The sequence below is a fragment of the Protopterus annectens genome, chromosome 2.part2 (assembly GCF_019279795.1).
Source record: "Protopterus annectens isolate FY-2018-M chromosome 2.part2, PAN1.0, whole genome shotgun sequence".
Classification (NCBI taxonomy): Eukaryota; Metazoa; Chordata; order Ceratodontiformes; family Protopteridae; genus Protopterus; species Protopterus annectens.
In genome coordinates, this window is record NC_056730.1 from 99,527,424 (window position 1) to 99,542,798 (window position 15,375).

A 15,375-nucleotide genomic window follows, 5' to 3' on the forward strand; every position below is an offset into this window, starting at 1 on the left:
TGAATGTCGAAGGATGGACCACTGGACCTGTAAGGTCCATTGAAGAACCCTCATATCCAGGCGGGCTAGGGGTGAAACGTTGATAGCCGCCACCATAGACCCTAGAGCCCTCAGTACTAATTCCGCTGGTGGGGCCGGAGACTGAAGAAGGGCTAAGACATGGAGAGTTAGATTGCGGAGTCTGTCCGATGTCAGGAAGGCCTTGGACTGCAGCGTGTCTATTCTGGCCCTATGAAGTCCAGGACCTGAGCAGGTTGAAGGGACGATTTTTTGTAATTTATGGTGATCCCCAACTGATGGGCCAGATGCATGAAATAATCCCTGGCCAAGCACAGTAGATGCCTGGTGGGAGCGGTGAGGAGCCAGTCGTCCAGGTAAGGAAAGACCTGTATTCCCTGAAGCCTCAGGTGGGCTGCTACAACTGCCATGAACTTGGTGAACACCCTGGGGGCTGTGGTGAGGCCGAAAGGGAGGACCCTGAACTGATAATGACTGGCCCCTAACCGAAAGCAGAGAAACCTCCTGGATCGCCTGTTCATCAGAATGTGATAGTACGCATCCTTGAGGTCTATGGAGCACATCCAGTCGTTCTCCTGTAAGAGAGGGAGAATAGATTGAATGGTGACCATCCGGAATTTTTCCTTGGCAACGGATAGGTTCAATGCAGACAGGTCGAGAACTGGTCTTAAGTCCCCCGTTTTCTTTGGCACCAAAAAGAACCTGGAGTAAATGCCTAATCCGGACTGGTCTGGGGGGACGCACTGGATGGCTCTTTTTCTTAGCAGCTCTTTTATCTCTAAAGCTGCAGCCTCCCACTGATTGGGTGGGACATCGGGGAGGCATCCCAACTGAGAGGAAGGATTCGCGAAGGGAATAGAATAACCTCTGGATATTATTCGGAGCACCCAGCAATCTGTCGTAATGGACCCCCAATGTGCTAGGTGTTCCGAAAAACGCCCCAGACTGCCTCCAGAGAGGAGAAATTGGGCAACCCCTCAGGGTTGCTGCTCGGGTCGATCGGAAAAGGGTTCCCTCGACCCAAAATTCTTCGGCCCTCCTCTGCCTCTGGGCCGGCGTCCACCTTGTCCTCTCCTGCCTCTGAAGGACGAAGGGTCCGGAGCGAAACGGGATTGTTGAGATTTCCGGAACCACATCTTCTTTTGTCCTCTCTGGTTCCTGGAAAAGGACCTTTGAGGAGCCAAGAAGCGGATTCCGACAGCAGACGTCTTCCCGTCTTTCTCGCTCTGGAGTAGCGTATCATGGACGGTCTTGCCAAACAAGGTAGAACTATCAAAGGGAGTGTTCGTGAAGGATGCCTTGAAGGGTTCCGCAAAATCGCAAAGGCGGAGCCAGGCATGGCGCCTCAAGGCGATGCCTGCTCCGCTGGCTCTAGCCACCTCCTCCATGGCATGGGAGAGAAGCCACATAGAAGTGTTGGAAATTGACTTTAGAGTGGCCATTCGTGTCGAGAAGATTCTTTTGTCCTCGGCCGACATGGACTCCGGGGGTGACCCAGCGTACTCTTTGATTAGGTCCCGCTAAAGTCGAATCACGTGTGCCAAGTAGTTCAGCGCCCTTATGGAGAAGGTGGCTGAAGCAAACATCTGCTTTCCAATGCGGTCCATCGTCAGAGACTCCTTGTTGGGAGGATGCACCGAGGAACTTTCCTGAGCCAGTTCCTTTTTGGTGTCAGCCACCACCACCATGGCATCTACTGAGAAATCTTTGCTCCATGCCATCCTGTCTGTCAGGGGACTAAGGATTTTATCAGGTCTTCTGGGGATTGGCTCTACAGTGTCCGGCTCCTTCCACGCCCTGGTAGTTATGAGATCTACCAGGGGGTTGGCCGGAGGGGACACCCAAGAGGTAGATGGGCCTGCGTCAAACGCCTCCAGAAATACAGACTCATCCGAAGAAGGTTTTTGGGCTGACCACCCCCCTCTAATGCGCAGCATCTCCATGATGTCTCCAAAGGAGACATCTTTGGGGGGTGACGTGGGGGAACCTTCCCCTTCCTCCAAGTCAGTGTCTTCCGTGAGGGACTCGGGGGAGTCCAAGTGCCTCCTTTTACACTTTCATTTGTGAGGAACCTTCTCGGGGGGACTGTCTGAGGAGGGCTCACTAATCAGGTCCTGTTCCTCTAGGGGAGCCATCTGGGACGTAGGCGCAGGCTGTCCATGGGGCCGGATGATGGAAGTCAGGCCCGTCTGCGTGGGAATGGTGGGTGGATCCGTAGCACGAGCCAGGGGCCTCGAATCCCTCGAGAGGACCCTCTCCACAACGTCGAAGGCCGATGGTGAACCGCTCTCCCTAGGATCCGAGAGCAGCCCCCTCGGATACGACATGTGGATCGAAGCGATCGGACCCGAAAGAGAGGTGTGCTCCGACCGCGTCGGAGCCAAAGACACACTCACCCCTCCGGATCCAAGGCTCGGCTCATGGCCCTGAGAGCTCGGATCCGAAAAAGGACCCGACAAACTCGAGGGTACAGACAGCGTCGAAGTATTGATGACTACTGGTGCTGACGCTACCAGGATCCGACGGCTCCGAAACCCGATATTGGATCGGAGAAGGAGCAATGGGGGCAAAGAAAGGGGCCGTGCTCCCCCCCCGGAGGGGGGGGCAAGAGCACTCCCATCTGCATCTGGGCCTGGAGGAAGCGACGCATCATCCGGTCCATGTCCGCATCCGAAAGGCTCCTCGTTGACCTAGAAGAGGCCGCCTCGATGACCTAGAAGGTGACCGGGTCTCCTTCTCCGGCTCCAGAGAGAAATGAGGAGAACGGAGCCGAGGGGGGGGGGATCCGGAGACCTTCGAAGGAGAAAGGAGCAGCTTAGCCGGCGGGGCCAAGGGATCCGAATCAGCCCGTCGTATGGCTCCTATGCCTCTCCCTATCTCTTTCTTTTTCTCTGTGTTTATCTTTTTTCCTGACGTCCCTCTCTCCCTGGGACACTGAGGGAGGTTGAGTCCCGGCCAGGGGAGCAGGAACGGAAGGCTGAACAGCCGCAGCCACGGCTGGTGCCATTGAGGGAGAGGAGGAAGAAGCAGGATCCGAGGGTAAAAGGCCCGCAAGGATTAAGTTAGTCCTCTTGTCCCTCAAAGCCCGGGGGTTGAAGGTGGCACAAATCAGGCAGCCTGAAGATAAATGAGCAACCCCCAGGCAAATAACGCACTGAGTGTGGCCATCGGCTGGGGACAGCTTATGACCACACTCAGAGCATTTAGAAAATACGGCCTTAGGGCCTTCGGCCATGATAATTCACACACACATGCCCTCACACACAGATAAGGGGAAGGGGAAAGTTAAGATTAACCGACTACGAAGGGAAAACTATTTTAAACTAATAGACTAGGGATAGACTAATACTCACACACAGAATTTGAGAGAAAAGGGAGAAAAACCCTATGAAAAACACTTACAATTATCGCCAGGAGCTTGTCACTCGTGCTTCAATAAGCCGCGGCAAACGAGATCTGAGGACTGGAAGGAGGTAGCAGGGTATTGAGGGTAAGGGGGAGGAGCTAGGAGCTCGGATCTCTAGCTTGGAAAGCTGCTGGCTTGGATCCGTTCGGATCCAATACCCACAGGTTGCTGATCAAATGAAGTTAACTACTTCAGATAGTGTGATACTAACATATGTAGAAGAAATAAAAACATGCAGACCTAAAATATATACAGTAGACTGAGTGAATGAGATAAGTACAGACAAGTGCTAGCATATAGCAAAGTAGATAGAACAGCTCTATTAGCATATACAACAGGATCTAAAACAAGGTAGCAGCTATATAGTTGAAGCGGTAACTTTAACCTACAGCATGCCTGCAAAGTAAATAATGAAACATTATTGTGACAGAAAATTTACTAAAGTAAAAAAAAAAACAGACTTTAATGTGGGTTGACTTTTTTTGTTTTTTACTACACCTAAGCCAGTGTTTGTTTATAAAGCCGGCACTGTGGCACAGATGGATAAATCTCTGACTACGGCCCAGTTGATCCATGTTTAACAGCTATGGTACCCAAAGGGACTGGCAGGGGAGGAAGGGCATGCTTATGCTTGGGGTATCGCAGGACACACATAGCAACAATCCCTCGGAGAAGGGATGGTGTTGTAATGGGCATCTTGGGGTGGGCTTTCAACTTTCTAAGCCACCACCAAGTGACAGCTCTTATTAGCAAGTGCACAGTAGCATGCACATGCAGAGGAACAGGAAAAAGCACTATGACTCCTTGCAATGATGAGGGCAGACCATCCAATACCCAGGGATAGAGTTAGGGACTCATGCACCTATACTCCCACTGTTGGGATGCTAAAACTCTGCTTGAATGACACTCCTCTACGCAGCTCTCAACACAGTGGGTCTGTGAACTCTCTACTACTAGGGGAATGAATGAGCTTGAATAACACAGTGTGGGCTGGATGGCTGGCAGGCAGAGTGGGGAGTTAGCAGAAGGGTACAGAAAGCTGACAAGGAGCCAGCTGGCTGAGATGTGCCAGGCTAGGGGACTGGTGCATGGAAACCTGACTAAGGCAGACATGATTGCAGCTTTGGTCACAGCTGGATTAGAAAACAGCAACCAGGAGGACAATCAGACTGGCAGTGGAGATGTACCACCCTCAGATAATGGACAGCTCAACCTTTCTGCAGAGGACTTAAAGATCCATGTGGAGCTAAAGAGACTTGAGTTGAAGGCCAGGCGTTAGGAAATAGAAGCAGCTGAGAGACTGAGATGTCTGCAGGCTGAGGAGAGAGAGAAACTGCTATGCCTGGAAGCTGAGGAAAAGGAGAGGCAGAGGCAGCATGAGAGGGAGATGCTGACTCTTCGCCAGAGTCATGGAGGTAATGGGGAAGGGAGTAACTGGACCCCGAAAGCACAAAAGGTCAGTAAATTTCTTCCGTAGTTTAAAGAGGGGGATAATTTTGATAGTTTCATTCATATGTTTGAGAGGGTATGTAAACAGTATAATGTTGACCAAAGGCTCTGGGTACGGTTCCTAACCCCCTTACTCCATGATAAAGCTGTAACTGTGTTGTCTAAACTTGCTGATTGTGAATATTTTGATTATACTGCTGTGGGAATGTTTTAAGCTAACACCTGAAAATTATAGGAAAAAGTTTTGTGAGCATAGACACAAGCCAGATGAAAGTTTGTGTGAATATGTTGCTGAACTGAGCAGTTATTTTCATAGGTGGGTGAGTGGATGTCAGGTCACCACTTTTGAAGGGCTGGCAGACCTTTTGGTGAGGGAACAAGCCCTTAGCACTTTGCATGAGAACATGAGGATCTGGTTAGCTGACAGACAATGTGCTACTTCAGATGAGTTGGGGAAGAAGGGAGACATATACCTAGCAAGCAGGGCATCCCTGCACAGGAAAGGGACCCCCAGTACTGCTCATGGGTCTACAGGAATCCATGGTGGGCAGCACAGACTGCCCCAACAAAATATTCCAGTAGCAGGGGAAGCCACTAGTCCAGGTACATGTCCAGGACCTAGGGTTAAATGTTTTGAGTGCAACCAGTGGGGCCATGTGGCATACAGATGTCCATGGAGGCAAGGTAGGGAAAAAAGATGAGAGAGCCAGTAGGTGGGAAAGACAAAATGCCAATATAAGGTTGTCTTGAGACAACAAGGGTACAGAACTACTATCCTGCAGATGTCCTGATAGGGAAGGATTTGGATGAGGCAGTACCATGTGTTTATGCAGTTACACACAGTCAGGCTAGGAGACAAGCATGTGGGTCTGGTAGTATGGGGAGGCCCAGACAGACTGCATACTTGCAGCCAGGACTGGTGAGGTGGTTACTTCAGGGAGGGAGCTACTCTGTAGCAGTGACACTGAAGGTAAGCCACAGCTGCTTGTGGGTACTGATGCTCCCTTGGACAGAGTGACTGCAAAGGTAGAGGTGAGTAGTAGTACCCAGGCTGACAGTGAGGCACCACTGTCAGAAGATGTCAGACTTCCTGTGGAAGGGGAGCTGGGAAGGGTTACAAAGAGAGAGTTGAGACCGGCTCAGCTCTCAGACCCTACATTGCAAGGCCTGAGGCAGGTAGCTAGTGAGGCACCTGATTCTCACGGGAAGGCAGAATCTGTATACTGAGACAAAATGGTTACTGTATAGAGAGTGGACCCCTGAGGGAGGGCTAGAAGTTGAGAGGGTATAGCAGTGGGTAGTGCCTAGAGCCTACTGTCTGGTGTTTCTAGCCATAGCCCATGATATTCCCTTTCCAGGTCATATGGGCATAAAACGTACAAAGAGACATATTATGCAAAGCTACTACTGGCCTGGAATTTCCAGACATGTAACAGGGTACTGCAGGACCTGTGAGCAGTGCCAAAAGGTAGGTAAGGCAGGAGACAAGGTGAGAGCACCTTTGATGCCTTTGCCTGTGATTGAGGAGCCACTTCAGAGGGTAGCTATGGATATTGTGGGGCCTCTGAGTACCCCAAGTCCGCAGGGAAAAAGTATATCCTAGTGGTAGTGGATTATGCTACACGATACCCTGAGGCAGTGGCTCTGTCCTCCATTGAGGCAGAAAAGGTGGCAAATGCTTTGTTAGAGATTTTCAGCAGGGTAGGTTTCCCAAAAGAAATACTGACTGACATAGGTGCCAATTTCATGTCAGACCTGCTGGCTTGTCTGTGGAAGTCCTGTTGGGTGAAGCACCTGAAGAACACCCCCTACCATCCTCAGACTAATGGTCTTGTTGAGAGGTTACACTCTACAATCAAGTCCATGCTACGGGCATTTGCAGACCAGTTTACGAGGGAGTAGGACAAATATTAGCCCCATCTGTTGTTTGCTTACAGAGAGGTTCCCCAGGAATCCACAGGGTTTTTACCCTTTGAGTTGTTGTTGTATGGGCATAGGGTGAGGGGACCTCTAGATTTAATTCAAGATGAGTGGGAATGTGAGTGTGAACCTCACAAGGAGTCTGTTGTGGCATATGTCCTAAATCTCAGGACAAGGCTCAGGGAACTCATGGGCTTGGCCCAGGAGAACCTGGCAGAAGCCCAACAACAGAAAAAAGGTGTGTTATGACAGGAATGCTCGAGCTAGAGAGTATGCTGTGGGGCAGCAGGTAATGGTTCTCATTCCTGTTAGACACAACAAGCTGCAAGCAGCTTAGGAGGGACCCTACAAGGTGGTAAGAAAGGTAAGTGATGTTAACTACATGGTGGAACTGCTAGGCAGAAGGCAGGGGCACAAAATGTACCATGTTGACATGATGAGACCTTACTATGATAGGGAGGCCCCTGTGCTGAACATTTGCAGTGGATTGCAGGAGGAGTCTGAGGGAGATCTCATGACTGATCTCCTCAATGAGGCTCGGACTGAGACCTCAGTGGAAGGGATAGCAATGTCCCAGCAGCTATCTCCTACACAAGTTCATGAAATCCGAGCAGTGTTACAGGAGCTTGGGGACATGTTCACTGGGAAGCCAGGGTGCACCCACCTAGTGCAGCACCAGGTGGATACAGGACTCCAAAGGCCTATTAGGCAGACCCCTTATAGGGTGCTTGAGAGAGTCAAGCAGACTCTGAGGGAGAAGATAGAGGAGATGTTGGAACTAGGGGTATTTCAAGAGTCCAACAGTCCCTGGGCCTCTCCAGTGGTGCTGGTGCCAAAGAAGGATGGTGGCACCACGTTCTGTGTGGACTACAGGAAATTAAATAGTCACACAGAGACAGATGCTTACCCCATGCCTAGGACAAATGAGGCCCTACAGCAGCTGGGTGGGGCTAAGTATCATACAACCACTGATCTTACCACGGGTTACTGGCAGGTGCCCTTGACTCCCACTGCTACAGAGAAGTCAGACTTTATGACTCCTTTTGGCTTGTATGAGTTCACAAAGATGCTCTTTGGGATGAAAAATGCCACAGCAACTTTCCGGAGGCTGGTAGATCATATCCTAGCAGGTGCAGGAGGGTTTGCCCTTGCTTACCTACATGATATTGCCATCTACAGCCATTCCTGGCAAGAGCACCTTCAACATGCCTGGGAGGTGCTGGACACACTACAGAGGGCAGGGTCGACCATTAAGCCCAGCAAATGTCAGGTGAGTATGGCAGAGGTCTCCTACCTGGGACACAGAGTAGGGAGTGGTAAGATCAGGCCAGAACCTGCCAAAGGAGAAGCCATTCAGGCATGGCCTGCACCTGTTACCAAAAAGCAGGTAAGGGCATTCTTAGGTATAGCAGGGTACTACAGACAGTTCATCCCCAGTTATAGTAACATAGCTGCTCCCCTCATAGACCTGACAAGGAAGAACAGGCCAGATAAGTTAGTGTGGACCACAGCATGTGAGTAGGCATTCCAGAAGCTTAAAGAAGCTTTGGGAAGACCCCCTGTGTTAGCCAGTCCAGATTACAGCAAATAATTTGTTGTGCAGGTGGATGCTTCAAACCATGGGGTGGGCGCTCTACTTAGCCAGATTTCTTAAGAGGCAGAAGAGCACCCAGTGGTTTATCTCAGTTGTAGGCTCCAACCCAAGGAGGAATGCTATGCAGCTGTAGAAAAGGAATGTCTAGCCATAGTGTTGGCACTGCAGAAACTTCAGCCTTATCTGTATGGAAGAAAATTTACTGTAGTGACAGATCACAATCTCCTAATATGGTTAAACAGAGCTAGTCAGCAAAATGCCAAGTTGCCAAGATGGAGCCTAGGGTTGCAAGCATATGATGTGTCAGTGCAGCACCGCAGTAGGATTAGCAATGCCAATGCAGATTGGCTCTCAAGGCAAGGAATGGGGTAAGGTATACTCAAATAGACCTAACCCTCTCAAGCAACGTTTCTCAAGGGTCACTTGAAAAACTAACTTGAGTTCTCTGGGGGGGGGGGGGGGTGTGAAGATAGGTGAAGGCTGCCAGCCTAGCCAGACAGAATTCTCTAGAAAATTCTGTCATTTGTAAATATTAATATAAGCCACAGGCTTGTTCTTTTAAATGGAGAAAAAATGTTGGTAAATGTTAAACTTCAAAACTGTAACAAGAGTGCACTCTGCTGTAAGAAAGCTAAGTCAAGCATTTTATGACAGTCTTTGATGTTAAAATTTGGAGCCAATATGTCTAGAGGGAGGCATCCTGCCTATCGTTTTAAGGCCAGAGTTAATGGCTAGAATTTGCATGTATAAATGTCCTTTATTGCTCTAGTTTCTGACCAGGTGTAAAGAATGTAAATGTAGTTTCTGTTAGCCTGGGAACACCAGAAAAGTGTGAAGAATAATGTCATGTGAAGCAGCTCTGTGTTATCATTTTAAAGAGAGAGAATCAGAGAGCTCTGAGCATTTTGTCTTGAGAACATTCAGCTCACCACTCTGCCTGTTCTAGACGTAAGTTATTTAGAACTGTGTCTCTCTTAGATATAACTAGAAATATTAGACTAGTTTGTTTTTCTGTGATGTCAGAACTTTTCTACTATTTTAAGTATTTCTCTGACCTCTTGACTAGCACTGTGTAGTAAGAAGTATTGTCTTGTGTTTTTATTACTTACTATTAAATATTTTTAAACCTTTCAACGGTGGCTGTTTTGTGTAGAGATAATTTAAGCTCTAAGAGTACATTGCATGTATACAGTGATGCTGTACCAAGTCACTCCAAATAAGTCTTGACTGTTAGGTCACACTTACCATTTGGATAATAATATTGCACAGTAATAATTGGATACCCTTTTAAGGGCCTTTCAGTAGCTCATAAATATTAGTGGGTGGTGGCAGCTAGTACTACTTTATAGACTGGGCAGAAAAGGGGCACAGCTGGAAAACTTGTGCCAGCCTTCCCCAGGAGTGTCTGTGTGGTTGTATAAACTCTTATCTCAAAGTCTGTGTGTGTGTCAGCTACTTGGGCAGGGAGACGAAGCACTGGTTGGTCAGAGAAGGTGCTGGAGGTTTTAGCTTGCCCACTAGGCTGAGATCTGGACCCTATAGCTGTGCCAGTGGGGAGTCTTATTGGAGACTTGGAGAGAAACCAGCCCCAGACTGACTATGATCTCTGTGTGCTCTTAAGGGAAATTGTACTTTACTGTGTGTTTATTTATTATTCTTTCCTATATGGACGCCCCTCACTGGTGTTAGTGGTGAGGATTGAGGCTCCTTGATTGCTGGGCCAGGGCATGGGCGTTACAAAGATATTATTCTCTTCATCCATAAGTAATGGCAAACCAGTGCTCTAGGTGAAGAAACAAGTGATCCCCGACTGCCCCCCAGAGAAGACCAGGCAGGCAGACAAATCATGAGGACCACAGGAAGGGTTTATCAGAGAAAGGTCCTATAAAACCTTGATCCTTTGGACCCCATCTGTCTCTAGGGAGGTCTCTATTACATTTCCCTCTCTACCATGCGGAAGATAAGTCGGGGCAAATTGCTGGAATTGTCTACATCAGAGACAACCCCTGCATCGATTCCTGGAGAATGGACTTTGACAGCTGAAAAAAATGAACTATGGCAGACACTGTTTTTCCCTCTTGCTTACTCTTAGAAAAGGTGTCCTTAACTTTAGGCCCAAAAAGTGATGAGCTTTCATGCTGAGCACTGAAGGAGGACACTTTAAAGTTGTCTACTAACTCACATAATCACAGTCAGGCATGAGAACATATTTGCAATGCCTACATCTGCTGCTCTGGTCACACCACCTGCTGCATTAGAAACCAACCTCATAGTAACATTAGTAATAGGCAACAGTCTCCAAATGAAACTCCGTGACTTACTTGTCTCCATTGTCTGGGGTTTCCACTGGGAATTCAACTCAGTACTTACCTCTGGAATCTGGTAATATGGGAAAGATAATTTAATGCTCTCAGAGCAAAGGTTCCCAAAGCACAGGCACAATTCCCAAAATGATCCACCGCCCTGGACTCTCTGTTGGGTAGATGAATCACTGAGCCTTCTTCAGGCAGCCCTTTCTTCAAGCAACTGCAATAACAATAAAGCCCATAATAGGACCTTTGCTCCAATAAGGACAATCCTTAGGAGGGCCTATCACCTTGTCTGGCTTACAAGGGAATGGTTTCACTATATCTGGATCCTGACAAATCTGCTGTGAGACAACATCAATGAGTCTATCAGCAGGGGACACCACCCAGCAGGTAGATGGACCCACTCCAAAGGTCTCCAGGAACACTTTCTCATCAGGGGAGGATTTATCTCGTAGCCAATTCCCCTCTGCCTTAAAAGTTATGTAAGATCATCAAAGATGGTGTCATTTGGGGGGCTCTATGAAACCCTTCCCCATCAAAAGTCAGTGTCATCAATGACAGACTCCACTGCAGAGTCTAAGTGTCTCCTCTTACACTTGCATTCCTTGTGCACTTCAGGTGGGGAGGATGTTGTACAATCAGAAGTTTCTTTATGTCCTTGGATGAAGGATGAGTTATGTTCCTTTGAAGCATGTTGTGCCTGGGAAACATGATGAGTAACAAAGGTTGCTGATGTGTCACAGAGTCTGAACAGAGCTGATTTGTGAGAATCATCCCTGTTCATAGTGAATTGTCAGGCTAGAATCTTCTCAATTGCCTGAAATGCCAAGGAAGGATCCAAAAGAGCTAAAGGAAGGGACCTCCAATGTGGGACAAAATCTAAGGTCTACAGATCAAAAGACTTAAATCTCAGGCACCAATGCTCCAACTGCATCTGAGGCTGAGACCAGGGCTGAGCTGCGTAGGGATGAAACTCCCAGAGCTAAGAAAGGAACTAAAACAGTAGGAGTCATACCCTGTTCTGCTCTGTCAGCAGCAAACCTCTGAACCATGGGATGCCACTGGGTCTGAATACTTCAAAGTCAAAGAGGTCAGAAAGGCTGTTAGTATCAAAGGCCCTAAAGTTATCATCAACAGGGGAACAATATGCAGGAACCTCTGTTCTGAGACTACTGGATCTGCAATAGGGATGGGGGAAGGAGTTACTACAAAAGGAATGGATGGACCTGCTCTCTCTGCTCTTGGAGTTGTGAAGGAGGGAATGGCTACCATATTGATCTGAGACTTAAAGAAGGCTCTCATCATCTTATACACAATGATTCTGGAGGATCTAACTAAATTGTCCAATGCGAATGATGAAGGTCAGAAGGTCAAAACATTTTAGAGTTCTCTCTTGAAAGATCTGGACCTCAGGGAAGAGAATCTCTTGGGAGAACAATCAGGAACAATAATGGTCTCTAATTCACTCAAAGACTGTAGAGGTGATCTAAGTCAATCAAGATCCAAGGTGATCAGAGCGGAGGAATCTTTTTTTCTGTTGAAACAGTCAACAAAATATAAAGCAACAGGAAAGGGGGGCTACTACTAATGAGGACAAAAAAAGGAAAACAAAGGCATCCTATAAAACTTTCAAAGCTGAGCAGAGCACCAGAGATTTCATCTCACTAGAAAGGCAGCAAACAAAATATGAGGTACTTCGGCCACATCAGTGCATTATGGGACAGGGAGAGGGGGAAAGAGAGAGAGACAGAGCTGGAGAAAGCTCTGACAATGTTGCCAACTTGGATCCGCATTCAGGCAAATGACCCATCTGTCGAGACAAACAAAGAGAACAAAAACAAGATCCTCTGTTTATATTCTAACATCACATTCACAAAATACAATGTTTGAATATGACCTCAAAATAGTCATGTTCCACAAACACAGGAGTTCCCACCACAAATAATTTTCTCTTCTGTTTTCACAGCTTCCAACATGTGTTAATTTTCAGAACAAGTCAAAACCCCATTCTGACAGTGGCAAACATTTCTCCAGCACTATTCAAGGGAATCTTTTGCAAAATCAGTCCATTTCTCCATCTCGTTCCTTACAAATCCTATGAAATTCATTTTCCTTCACTTCAAGAACACCATACCACCTTAAGTTCTACTTTTTTGGCCTTATCTTCTATTCAGTTAAATGCTGTATATCTGCTCTGCCTGCTTTACTCTCACAGCAATCTTATCACAAATCTCACCATATGTTGTTTTACTGTTTCAACAGCTTACATCTGGTCATGCAGGCATTGCATCATCAGTCATGGCCACTCAACTATTACATGCATACCATGACGTTAATATCACTAGCCCTGAGCAATATCCTACTGTCACCCAGAATGATACCACAGTACAAATAAAAAATGACTGACTTCAACAATTGGCTAAGTTTCTGGTGTCATTCTAAGGGGATCCAGTATCTGTCTGCTTGGGATGACATGAGTGACAGACCTTGGTGCTTTGCCAGAGATGGCCTACATCTGTCAACCCTGGGTTTCCGGGTACTGGCTAAGGCTCTTGCCACCCCTATAGTGCCTTTTTAGGCAGTGTTCCAAAGACCAAATTACCAAAGTAAGCAATGTCTTCCGGCTTTTCCCGGTTAGGGGTCGCCACAGTGGAACTCCGGTCCACTAATGATTGTCAGTGGATTTTTACGGTGCCGAGGTGCCAGCCCGATGCTCAACCTTCAAGGAAGGCACACCCATTCACACACGCACCTAACTGCATGTCTTTAATGTCACTCGACGGCGGGGAGGACATGCAGACTCCACACAGAAGGCGCTCCAGCCAAGAATCGAACAGGAGAACCTCTTGCTGTGAGGTGACAATGCTAACCGCTGCACCACCGTAGCTACCAAAGTAACAGCTATAAATAAATGCAATCTGAGGGTCATGCTGCTCAATGCTAGACGTCTAAATCTCAAGATGCACTCACTCGAAGCACTCCTCAAAATGGAGAACATCGACATTTGTGCTGTAACGGAGACCTGGTTTAAAGCGGCAGAATGCACCCCTGTGCTACGAGGCTATAACTCATTCCATAACTTTCGGCCCTGAAAAATGGACCGAAGCTCCAAAGGAGGTGGTGTCTCCGTATTCACAAAAGATATGCACACCTCCAAACTAGTAGCCCAGCATAACACATCTGAGATACTTCAGGTACAACTAACATTGGGTAAGACGGTGATCCAGGTCATAGCCTGCTATAGGTCCCAACCATGTCCCTAGACTCTCACTCTATGTTCCTAAGCAGCCTGGAATCTATCAAGGTCCAACCCAAGACTCTCATACTAGGAGATCTCAACTACCCCTCCATCAACTGGGAAAACTACTCAAGCACCAATACACTGGCCCAATGCTTCCTGGAATTCATCAATTCCAATGCCATGGACCAGCTCATTCTCTACACCAAAAGTCAATCCCTCCCTGGTCAGATCTGACCATAAACTAATAACTACAGAAATCCACATCTCACCCACATCCCCTGCAAAGGTAACCATGTTGAAAAATTTCTCCAAAGCTGACTTTGGACTCCTAAAGACAGAGGTGGCTAACTTCACGAAATGCATGGAACTAGCCAAACCCAACAGAACCAAGATGCTCTCCTCCAAAAAAAAGGAAGCCAACTTAGTGGTCGCCTGCCATTAATAAACTCTACAACAGAAGGAAGAAACTGTTACAGAAAAAGTTGAAATCCCAAGACTGAAAAAACTCCCTTATTAGCCTCAACAAAAAGTTGAGATCTCTCATCAGAGCCTCTAGAGCCAGCTATGAAGGCAGAATTGTAGCAGACACTAAAAATAATCACAAAGCCTTCTATATTTATATGAAGAACCTCTATGGCAATACCCAGATTTGCTCTGAGTTACTACAGAGTGGTACCTCCTATACTGAGCCAACAGATATTGCCAATATACTGGATGGCAGATTCAGTGCCAACTTTCCCCCCTCTTTCCCCCTAAAGGACCAATCACAATACCGGAAGAATGCCAGGCACCAAGAATTATTGCAGCACAGGTTAAAGCTGCATTGCCCAAGGCCAAGAATACAGGTTCCATGGGACCCGATAATATCCCTGGCTGTGTTCTACATGAACAACAAAGCGAACTGGCACCACATCTGTGTGCCCTGTTCAGTCACAGCTTCACCTCAGGCTTTTGTCCCTACTGAATGGCGCACTGCTACAGTCAACCCTCTCCATAAAGGGGGAGCAACTACAGACCCTGGGAATTATCACCCCATTAGCCTGACGAGTCTTATATGTAAAGCTATGGAGCACATCATCATGGACCTGATTAACAAAGATATAGGAAATCTCCAAACTCTAGACCCCACGCAGTTTGGCTTTGTGAAGGGGAGATTATGCCTGTTCAACCTGGTTGATGACTTTGAGTCAGTCACCTGGGCTGTGGATGAAGGTAAGGCAGTGCATATAGCCTACCTCAATCTGACCAAGACCTTTGACACCGTTCCTCGGGAATTATTGATAAACTCACTAAACTAGGCATCAACCCCTATATCACTAGGTGGATTTCAAATTGGCTCACAGATAGAACACACAGTGTGAAAGTAGCGGACTCCAAGTCAGACTGATGATCAGTCAGGAGTGGAGTCCCACAAGGATCGGTCCTTGGTCCTCTCCTG

General features: G+C 47.6%; 1 protein-coding gene across 5 annotated transcripts in view; it reads right to left on the bottom strand.

Annotated features, from left to right (window-relative positions):
* The window catches only part of IL6ST (interleukin 6 cytokine family signal transducer), a 2,713,809-nt gene that overhangs the window by 204,447 nt on the left and 2,493,987 nt on the right, over window positions 1-15,375 (bottom strand). The gene's annotated exons all lie outside the window — the stretch shown is intronic.